The following is a 12,500-nucleotide window of genomic DNA, read 5'->3' on the forward strand; positions in this document are numbered from 1 at the left end:
ATGGATATTTATCCCTCACTTGTATTCCAGGTTATGTTATAATTCCTGGAACATCTTGGGAATTTTCATAATTTTTTTATATGTATATATATGTATGTAGGCTATACTTGTCCCTCGCTCGTATTCCAGTAGGTATTCCAGTTTACGTTATAACTCCTGGGATATTTTGGGAATTTTCATCACTTTTGTTATAATTTGTACGTATAGATATTTGTCTTTCACTCGTATTCTAGTAGGTATTCCAGTTTACGTTATAACTCCTGGAATATCTTTGGAATTTTTATCATTTTGGAATTGTCATCTTTTCATTTGCGTACACAGATCCTTCTCCCTCACTCTTATTCCGGTACGTTATAACTCCTGGAATATCTTGGGAATTTTCATCATTTTTCTTATTTGTGTACATAGATCCTTGTCCCTCTCTCGTATTCCGGTAGGTATATGATGTTTGCATTATAACTCCTGGAATATCTTTGGAATTTTCATCATTTTTGTTACATTTGCACGAGGATCCTTGTTTCTCAATCAGAGATGTCTGTTTAAATGACACGATTTTGGAAAATAATGAAACTGGATATTTTTTCTTAACAAGAAAAATAAGCTAACTTCGAGAGGTGCCATAACAGTAAACAATCTTGCTACAGCTACGTAAAGTGAAAGATTTTCATATGGATTAGCCTTTTGATTTTTTTCCAGTCAAGAATCTGGGAATTTTTTTTTTTATAACTTTATAGTGAGGTAAAGTGGCTTATACGAAATTTCGTCTCGTGGAAATTTGGAATTAGCTAAGGGAAATTTGGAATTACCTAATGGAAATTTGGAATTAGCTCATGCAAAAACATTAGACATGACAGAAAAGATTTTTGTGCTTCCTCAGAAGTACTGTTTACAATTGTAAAATAAAAATTTCTACATATTTCAAAATGGACAAAATTCAGTCTTTCCTGACAAAAATTAAACAAACCTTTTGCACCTATGGCGCGTGGTGTATCACTACAATGTGACCGGAAATAATAAGTAAAATGCCACAATAATGTACATGAGCGATTGTGTTTCCAAAATACAAAAAAAAGGGTTAAAAAAAACTTTTTTTTTTTGTATTTTGGAAATACAATTGCTCATATACATTATTATGGCTTTTTACCTATGAAAATTTATTTACCCCTGACATTTTGTATTGTTGACTATTTTTGGACGAATCAAAGAGAATTTCTCCCATCTTAAAGTGTTTCGTGATCTTCAAAGTTTCCCTTTGATACCCAAAGCTTTATCGAATTTCGAAAGGTAAACACTGAAGAATGCTTCGCCGGACCTGGATATAATTTTACCAAAAGCAGAATAAATTGACCAATTTTATGAAATTTAGGCCATCAAGCCAAGCACTGGGACACATTCAGTCATTCAGGAAGCTAAAGAGATCCAGAAAAACAGGAATCCAAAAAATGCAGGAGATGAAGTATATAAGTATCTATAGGTGGAACTGGGCAAAAACCTCACAGTCGCGCTGAAAAGTAACAGTTAGAGAAGTTGAACAGCGAGAAAGAAAAAGAGAAACGGGATTGGACGTAAAGTAAAAAGCTCGTAAGTGGATGCAGCTGCAAACAACCTTTTAGTAATGCCTACAGTGCACCGCGTGCCGTGCATTGACGGCACTACTCCCCGAGAGGTACCAAACCAAGGGTAAAGTATTAGACACCGCCTGTTATCCTTGGTTGAGGGCAAATGCCTTTTATTATCCTTGGTTAAGGACACATATCGTCTATTATCCTTGGTTAAGGACAAATACCGTTTATATTCCTTGGTTAAGGACAAATAGGGTTTATATTCCCTGGTTAAGGACAAATAGGATTTATATTCCTTGGTTAAGGACAAATAGGGTTTATATTGCTTGGTTAAGGACAAATACTGTTTATTATCCTTGGTCAAGGACACATAGGGTTTATATTCGTTGGTCAAGGACAAATAGGGTTTATATTACTTGGTTAAGGACAAATAGGGTGTATATTCCTTGGTTAAGGACAAATACCGTTTATTATCCTTGTTTAGGGACGAATACCGTTTATATTCCTTGGTTAAGGACAAATAGGGTTTATATTCCTTGGTTAAGGACAAATACCGTTCATACTCCTTGGTAAAGGACAAACACCGTTTATATTCCTTGGTTAAGGACAAATACCGTTTATATTCCTTGGTTAAGGATAAATGCCATTTATTGTCCTTGGTTAAGGACAAATACCGTTTACATTCCTTGGTTAAAGACACTGAGTACACCTTACCAAGGCAGCGGGGCCTCCCAAGCGAGAGAATGAAGCGACGAAGTACAGAAGCAAACACATTAAACCTTTTGCCATCGGCCGCCGTATCCTTCTGGCGTTGATGTCGCCAGCTAGACGAGTAGATGGTCCTCGCTCATGCCAACATCCTTAATCCCTCGGATGTTAATGTATATTAATGTATATTAATATACATGGCTTCTCCGAGCGGCCACTTGCTTGCACGATAGTCATCAAAATCTGTCCGGAGGCAAAACTCAAAAGGAAGTCGAGTATTTGGCCATTAGTTAATGGAGTAAACACCAGTTCATAATAATAATAATAATAATAATAATAATAATGTACAAGAACAATGAGAAAGGGAGGGGGGAGAATGGAGGGAGGAGAGAGAAATGGAGATTTGAGAATGGGAGAGAATAAAGGTGGAGAATGGCCATTCCTTGGAAGGCTGTAAATCCGGTATTACGAGAACTGTTGAATGAATAAATCTCTGGATTCCTCAATAAGCGATCGCAGAGCGAATATCAACTGCTCGCTCTGGGGACTTTGGATACAAGGCGGATTCTCGACTGCGTTCGATTTGCTTATCCATACATACAGGAACGACCTTGCTGAAGAAGTGGCTCAGATTCCCAAAATCAAATTTGGAATTGAGTGGGAATGTGATTTTTTTTCAGTGTGTTTGGTTCTGTAGTTCGAAATTGTTGAACGAGGTTTTTTGCGATTATGTGTGTATATATATATATATATATATATATATATATATATATATATATATATATATACATATATATATATATATATATATATATATATATATATATATATATATATATATATATATATATATTTAATATATGTAAATATATACATGTGTGTAAAATGTATGTAGTATATATATATGTACAGTGAAAACTCAAGCTTTTTCAGAGTAAATCAGTTTGTAAACAATGTTATACATCCTTCTGTAGTATATATTCCCCCCCATTTAGATGCTGATGACAGAATATCAATATTTCTTTTATAAGTTATTATGGGAGTTACAATACTGGTGGTCTTAGTTGTCAAAATGTGAAAGCTAATGACAGCTTTAGTTTGAATATTATGACGTCAGTTATAAACTTTCTGACATGAAGCGTCTTCGTATCGATTTAGTAATATATCCAGTTTTCTCTTTACTTTAGGCTAAATCGTGCAGTTCACATTTCTAAGTATTACAACTTGCCGATGGAATTTTCAAAGTCAGCTCTTGCAAACTGGAAGCTATTCCAGTTTTCAGTTTGCTGTACGAAAATAAAGACATTTCCTTTGGCAGGCATTGCAGTTACGCAGTGATGAGATGGTGAAATAGTGTGTGTTTGGGTATTTCAAAGAGATTCTTTACTCAAGCAATAAACTCGGTCAAACTTCTTTCATTTTATGAGATCGTGGAAACTTCCGAGCCATAACCTTTCATAAATTGCGTTCGTTATCGCTGAAGACAACAGGTCATTTGATTTTCCCCCTCCTCTCTCTCTCTCTCTCTCTCTCTCTCTCTCTCTCTCTCTCTCTCTCTCTGCACCCAAGTCTTACTTGATTTTGGTCTGCTCTAGTTAAATGTATTTGTCTGTGTTCTTTGAACTCGAAGTTTAGTTTTCGGTGTAATGTCAATTTGTCATGGACTCTCTCTCTCTCTCTCTCTCTCTCTCTCTCTCTCTCTCTCTCTCTCTCTCTCTCTCTCTCTCTCTCTCTCCTTACTTGATTTTAGCCGGCATTTCTTAAATGTGTTTGTTTGAGTCCTTTTAACCGGAAGTTTTGTTTTGAGCCGGATGTCGATTTGTCATAGACTCTCTCTCTCTCTCTCTCTCTCTCTCTCTCTCTCTCTCTCTCTCTCTCTGAGGGGATTGAGTTGCGTCCCATATTAAAACCTAATACGTTAAAGGAGATGAAGTTTCAAAAAAAAAAACTTAGTAATACCCCGGACTTAAATCTGAAGATCGAATCGAATAGATTCCTTTCAACAATTATTAAAACACTTAATCAATTTCTACATCATCCCACTGAACAAAGCATTCCAGAGAGACTTTCTCTTCCTCCTCTTCCTCCTCCTCCTCCTCCTCCTCCTCCTCTTTTATATTGTATATATGGAAAAAGATTGATTGACGAGCCCTCCTCCTCCGTTAGACAGACAGACATACACACACACACACACACACAGAAACAGGATCAAATATAAGTGGAAGAAATGCTGTGCATGTGAATGAAGGCTCGAGATATTCAGAAGAGAGAACTCCTGTCGAAGTTATTATTAATGATACCGAGGAGGACCGAGGAACCTTTCTCTCTCTCTCTCTCTCTCTCTCTCTCTCTCTCTCTCTCTCTCTCTCTCTCTCTCTCCCCTCGGGATGGGGAGGGAATGGAAGGGAGAGGGAGAGAGGGAGAGATTTGGAACAGCTGGGAGATTGTAGAGAAGAGAGAAGAAAGAGAGTAAGATTTTATCGAAACAAATCCCAGTTATGTTGAAATTTCAGTAGAATATATTCGAGTGAGGAAGGGAGGGAAAGGCAGAGGGAGAGAAAGGGGGAGGGTGAGATTTGGAACAGCTTGGAAATTTTAGGGAGGGTGAAAAGAAAGAGCGTAAGAGTTTCTCATAGTAAATAATAGTTATCTTGAAATTTTAGCACAAGAAATTTAAGCGCATGTAAGTAACTGCTCATAGATTTTGTATAATTACCTGTATACAATCAATCAATTTTTGCCTGTCAGCGATTTTTCATATTTAAAAATTAAAATTATAGAAAGCAAGTTACTTTCCAAATTAAATAAGTGAACAGTTTATTACCGAAATGACCAAATTGTAATGATATAAGTAAATTATACCATTGGGTATTCTTTTGGTAGGGATTTTGTCTACACAACCACCACATGCTTGAGAGTGCGTGCGGACACACACACACACAGACACACATCATATAATATATATATATATATATATATATATATATATATATATATATATATATATATATATATATATACATACATATATATATATATATATATATATATATATATATATATATATATCATTTAAATTTCACTTCATTTAAGTAGATACTGACATTCGTCTATCAATTACATCATCAGCATGTATTTCATGACAAGCATTCCATCATTTGGAAATTGAATATACTCTTCTGCTTTTAGAAAATATAATTTGGCTGTTATAGACAATGAGAACACATGTCTATATATAAAAAGCTTGAAATTCGGCAACGTCCTCTCTTTTAGCCCGTCACCTGAACTGGAGATTCCCTTGGAAAGATTTATAGAAGGGTAAAAGATCCCCTTTCGTAGATGTGGTGCTAAAACTCCACAATGTACTCCTCCAACCGGGAGTAACAAATCGCTCTCCTTATCCTAAATGGGTTTCCGAGACTTGCTCTTTGCGGGGGAGGAAACGCTTCCATTCCGATAGTGAAAACGTTTCGAATCTGATAGTGAAAACGTTTCGAATCTGATAGTGAAAGCGCTTCGAATGCGATAGTGAACATTTTTCGAATCCGATAGTGTCTGATAGTGAAAGCGTTCCGAATTCGATAGTGAAAACGTTTCGAATCCGATAGTGTCTGATAGTGAAAGCGTTCCGAATTCGATAGTGAAAACGTTTCGAATCCCATAGTGTTTGATAGTGAAAGCGTCCCGAATTCGATAGTGAAAACGTTTCGAATCCGATAGTGTCTGATAGTGAAAGCGTTCCGAATTCGATAGTGAAAACGTTTCGAGTCCGATAGTGTCTGATAGTGAAAGCCTTCCGAGTTCGATAGTGAAAACGTTTCGAGTCCGATAGTGTGTAATAGTGAAAACGTTCCGAATTCGATAGTGAAAACGTTTCGAGTTCGATAGTGTCAGATAGTGAAAACGTTCGAATTCGATAGTGAAAACGTTTCTAATCGGATAGTGAAAATGTTTGGCGAAAATTTAAACGCCCTATGAAGAACGTTTCTTGTCTGTTGCATTTGAAAACCTCCTATATGGAATAAATATACCACAATGGCAGAATAGTCAAGATTAGACGGAGTTTAGAAAGAAGGAAAATGAAATAATGAAGATTTAGCAATGATGTTTTGATTCTACGCAGAAATCAGAGAGAAAATGAAAAATCTCTTCACTTTTCTTATTCATTCATTCTTCAGAGCTGTGGTTTGAGTTACAAAGGAAACAGTACACTACCTGCTGACTTACTCTAGTAATGGATTCGACCTTACGAAGCGTTCAAAAGGAATCTTTTGCTTTGAAGAATGCCAGAATGGAAAGATGTGTCACAACGTGATTTGTACACCTGACCCAGTGGTCTTAGTAAACTCTTTGAACTTTAGAACTGATAACTAAACCGTTCTTTGATTTTCCTTTGTATCCACTGCTTATCGCACTCCTTTGCACTTTCAAAAGGCATTGTCTCTTTGTTTGAGAACGCTGTCAGTCATAGAAAGTTCGCCAATTTTATCTTCCTTCGCTGTTGCTGTTGTCAACATATTTCACTGTAAGCAATCCTCAGATTTATTATGACGTCGGCGTTTATATAATTGTCGTTCTTTACCAAGTGCGACACAGGAAGGTGTGAGGACATTGGTACACTGATTTATCGTCAGGTAGGTAGAGTACATACGTACATACATACATCCAACACTTAAGATGATGGATAATTAAGATTAGCATCTCATGTTCATATTTATTCCCGACGTTTCGTAATTTTCTCTTGATTACATTGTCAAAAACTCTAAAACAAGATAAAATTACACACAATTACTATAAAACTAATAAATAAATGGTGGCACATAATATATATATATATATATATATATATATATATATATATATATATATATATATATATGTGTGTGTGTGTGTGTGTATATATTGTGCATGTGGGTATGCTTGGTTTTCCTGCATGTGAATATCTTTGCAATCTAGTGCAAGTGCATATGTGGGAATATTTCTGTACGTGTGAATTCCATTGCACGTTTGTACAGGTGTGTATGTGTATGAGCGTGTGTTTGTGTGTGTGTGTGTGAGTGTGTGTGTGTGTGTATGTGTGCATGAGTATTTACGTACGTATGAATCACCCCTTTATGTCATCCATTCTCTTAAAACGTAATACAGTGAACAGTCATCACTCAAGTGACGGAGTCACCATACCACCACCATGAGGAAAGGCCAATTTTCGGCGGCCCACTTGGTGTTGGTGCACCCCGAAGATTCCCAATGATGATTAATGATGACAAAATACTATGATTACAAGCCAGCCACCTTTTAATACAGCTCTCTGTACGCGCCCCCCCCCCCCTCAACAAGACATTTTTCAAACTACTTTTTCTTCTCTTTTTTTGTCTATCAGTTTTGTCGTTATTATTTTGAAAGGAGAATTGTTAAGGTCCCTTTTATCGTCGTGACTACAAAATAATGAAACTACAAAATAATGAAATTGTTGTAGTTGCAGCGTCTACCTTTGTTATTGCATGTTGCTGGAATTGCAGAATTGCGGTATTAGCAGCATTTTTTTTTTTTTTTTTTTTTTTGCTGTAGCCTCCCCCTTGCTAACAACAAGTACCGTTTATCAATTCTCGTCGCCTGGCTACTAAATAAATATAAAAACAATAACAAAAAGGTTTAGAACAATAATGATGAATGGAAAGTCATAGAGAAGTAATTATGAAAGGAAATTAAGAGCCTACAGTTTTATTGGAACGAAGATATAGTTAGTCACAGTTACAGAACTAGGCGGATACCATCTACCAATAATTCAAATTATTTTTTACCGAAACTACTTTTGATTCTTTTTACAGATACCCATTAGTCTGAGTTGGTAAAAAGCAGAGCAATCAACTGTCTCTGTTGACAGTGAATTTATGAATGGACATTGAAAAGAAGAGTGTAAACTTTTTTTAAAAAAGTTTAAGAAAAGAAATTAAGAAGTCTGTCATCGAGTTAAGTGTCACGCAACTTGAAATTCTAAGGACTTACTTTTTGGCAACACTGGGATTCACTGTGATTGCTGCCTGTAATTCGTTGATATTTATGAGGTTTGATTCGCTTTTTACAGTCGCTCTTGAAGAAGCCCTGTGGTATTTTCGCCGGACTGCCATTCACAGTTGCTAATTTGACGATTTCCTGTGAAGGCATCACTTTCATTGTTCAGTTTTCAATTGATTTCCTTTTTTTTTTATTGAAACTGAGCGAATTATCGCTTGGTATACTTTTTCACGAACACGCAATGTCACCTTAGCTGTGGAGGGTAGGCAGAAAGCTTGACTTTACAAGATATTTCAGCTTTATTTCATTGTTTCAAAGGCTTTATGCTAATAGTTTACAGATCTTTCAGCTTTACTTCGTTATGTCCTTCATAGACTTTATGCTAATGGCATCTGCTGGTTATACCTGATGAAAACACGATCTTCTGGGCTATCCCAGAAGTTGCTAGGTCTTAAATAACTTCGTTAAAACTACGTGTGATATCGGGGAGTCACATTAATGTTATGCAGCTGGCATTATAAGGGGTTTATGCTAATTTCCAGACATTAGATTCCCTTCTTAGTCAAAGTGTTGTCTTTTAAGTGGGTTAAAAGTATTTGGAATATATTATATTACATGAAACTCAATATTCTTCCCTCTCTCTCTCTCTCTCTCTCTCTCTCTCTCTAAGTCTATGAATATCTATGATCCAGACTTTTAGTTAATCAATCTGGTACTAAATTTCTCTCTCTCTCTCTCTCTCTCTCTCTGTCCAAGTCTACAAAAAATCAAACTTTCATTTAATCAATCTGGTACTAAATTTCCTCTCTCAAGTCTGAATATCAGACAAACATTCAGTTAATTAATCGCGTACTAAATTTCTTCTTCTTCTTCTTCTTCTTCTTCTTCTTCTTCTTCTTCTTCTTCTTCTTACTCTTCTTCTTCTCTCTCTCTCTCTCTCTCTCTCTCTCTCTCTCTCTCTCTCCACCATGCCCCTGCCTGATTTAGGTCTGCCTTTGTTAAATGTAACTGTTATTTATTGAAGTAAGTGGTCAGATAATCGGAATAATAATGTCTACTTATTTTTTTTAGGGATTCCTGGGAATCGTTAGTATAAGATGACATAATCCACCTGGAATCAATTAAAGTAAGTGGTTCTTGTGAGCTGGCATCACAACTATTACTTTAGTGACTATTTTTTATATTTCGATTTGATTATTGTATTTTCTATTGTGTGAATCCTGTCGTTGTAGATTGATCGTTGTTTTTTGCATTGTGTAAATCCGGTCGCTGCAGATTGATTGTGGTTTTTTGTATTGTGAAATTCCAGTCGTTGCAGATTAATTGTTGTTTTTTGTATTGTGTAAATGCAGTCGTTTCGGATTGATTGTTGTTCATTGTATTGTGTAAAACCCGCGGTTGCAGATTGTTACTTTGTAAATTGTGTAAATCCAGTCTTTGCAGATTGATCGTTGTTTTGTGTATTGTGTAAATCCAGTCGTTGTAGACTGATTGTTGTTTTTTGTATTGTGTAAATCCAGTTGTTGCAGATTGTTATTTTGTATAATGTGTATGTGCAGTCATTGCAGATTGATGGTTGTTGTGTATTGTGTAAATCCAGTCGTTGCGGATTGATTGTTGTTTAGTGTAATGTGTAAATGCAGTCGTTGCAGATTGATTGCTGTTTAGTGTACTGTGTAAATCCAGTCGTTGCAGACTGATGGTTGTTTTGTGTATTGTGTAAATGTAGTCGTTGCATATTGATTATTGTTTTTTATATTGTGAAATTCCAGTCGTTGCAGACTGTTGTTTTGTAAATTGTGTAAATCCAGTTGGAGACTGATTGTTGTTTAGTGTATTGTGTAAATCCAGTCGTTATAGATTGATTGTTGTTTTGTGTATTGTGTAAATCCAGTCATTGTAGACTGACTGTTGTTTTGTGCTCTTAAAAAATCGCTAAGGTCTACGTTTAGTAAACTACTGTTCCTTAACGTGAAATAGTCTTGCTATGTTATATCAGAACAGTCATATCTAAACTTTAAGTATAAAAAAAAAAAACAGACATAAACACGGGGTAGACGACGGACTGGTTATATATGGCTGGCATCAGTCAAGGGAAAGCTTTATAATCCTGAAAGATGTCACGGTGTGCCTCTGTCATGCCTCGTGATTTTCCCTCCTTTGGTTACAAATGGGAAAGTTGATGGTTGCAGCTTTGTATTCCTAAGGTTTTGCCCTTTGCAGTAGCTGTTTGTGTGCGTGTGTGTGTGTGTGTGTGTGTGTGTGGGAAAATACACGGCTGGGATATGCTCTCATACATTTATTGAAGGGTTGACTAACTTCTAAAGATTCCGTGAAAAATGTTTTGTGAATCCAATGTATTCTTTATTTGTTACACCGCACCCATTCTTTAAAATGTCCTTATTCTTATCTCTTATTTTCTTTTATTTTTTTTTGTTACACCTTTTTTATTTTTATTCTTTCATTTTTTATTTCTAGTTTGTATTATTTTTTGTTTGTTTATATTTCTCTACCTTTAATGGTGCAAGTTACAAGTATCTATTGAAGCTTATACACCGATCGCCCATAACTGTATTGCAACACTTAGCATAAAATAATCTATTTGTCGTGTTAACTCCTGTTCCTTTTAATTTTTGCTAAGCAACATTAATACCTTAAAAAACCATATGGCGAATCTCAGCGGATTATCACTGAAGTTTAGAAACTAACTTCAGTCATTTCGTACTGACAAATTTTGACTCTCGAATATAGAATATAACTCGTATCAAATGATGGTCTCGTTAAATCTCAGCTGTTTATCACTGAAGTTTAGCAAAAGCTGGTCCGCTGGTATAGTGGTTAGTGTCGTGGCATGCCACTACTCAGATGTCGCGGGTTCGCGTCTCCCCCAGAGCGATGAAAAATCACTGTCTCTGTATCATGATCTGTTACTGCTGCCGCGTGGGGTCTGTTGAAATCAACATGCCTTGGAAGCTTGAATTTCAAGTCATTGGCCAATTTGGTGTGCTTGTTCCATGTGAATAGGTTTCATTTACTGAAATAATAATAATAATAATAATAATAATAATAATAATAATAATAATAATAATAATAATAATAATAATAATAACAAGACTAACAGTCATTTTATACTAACAAATTTTCACTCTCGAATGTAAAATATAACTCTTGTAAAACGATCGTCGTGTTCTCCGAAGGTAAGCAGGTACGGTCCCAAAGAAAAGATGCTATCAAGTGTACCCTCTGCGATCTTGGCTGATAAGGCGAGGAACGATTTTCAAAACACCTCCGTGTTTTTGTTTTATGTTCGTTTTGACAGCTGATTCTGTTTGGTCCTTGAAATCATCATTTTTTCTTTATTTTTCAAATGCCTTTTAGTCTTGGAGTGCTTTCCCTTTATGAATCTTTGCATGAAGTTAAAACCATTGTGTTATTATTATTATTATTATTATTATTATTATTATTATTATTATTATTATTATTATTATTATTCAGAAAATAAACCCCTATTCATATTCATAAAACTACTATTAATATTATAATTATTATTTTTATTATTATTAGTCAGAAGATAAACCCCTATTCATCTCATAAAATTATTATTATTATTATTATTATTATTATTATTATTATTATTATTATTATTATTATTATTATTATTATTATTATTCAGAAGATAAACCCCTTATTCATATGGAACAAACCTACAAGGGGCCTATGATTTGAAATTCAGTCTTCCAAGGTATATGAATTTTAAGTCAATGGCACCTGTGGGGCTTGTTCCTTCTAAATACGGTTCATCTTCTGAACAATAATAATAATAATAATAATAATAATAATAATAATAATTTTCTGAATATGAATAGAGCTTTATCTTCTGAATAATAATAATAATAATAATAATAATAATGATAATAATAATAATAATAATAATAATAATAATAATAATAATAATAATAACCATTTGAGAGAAGGGACAGAAGATAATAAGAAACAAACAAAGAAGAAATCAGTTATTATAAAAGAAAAAAGAAAGATTAAGAGATTAATTAACAAAAAGCTAAAAATATATATAAGTTGGTAAAATACGAGGGCGAATTGTTTTAGGGTTGTAGTGCAACTCTTGAGATTCTAAGAGCAAAACATTCTCAGAATCCATTTGATCACAGGAGACGAAGTTGTTTATGAGAGAAAGTTAAAAGAAGTTTATTGGCT

This window comes from Macrobrachium rosenbergii, chromosome 17 (genome assembly GCF_040412425.1).
Source record: "Macrobrachium rosenbergii isolate ZJJX-2024 chromosome 17, ASM4041242v1, whole genome shotgun sequence".
In the NCBI taxonomy this organism is placed as follows: Eukaryota; Metazoa; Arthropoda; class Malacostraca; order Decapoda; family Palaemonidae; genus Macrobrachium; species Macrobrachium rosenbergii.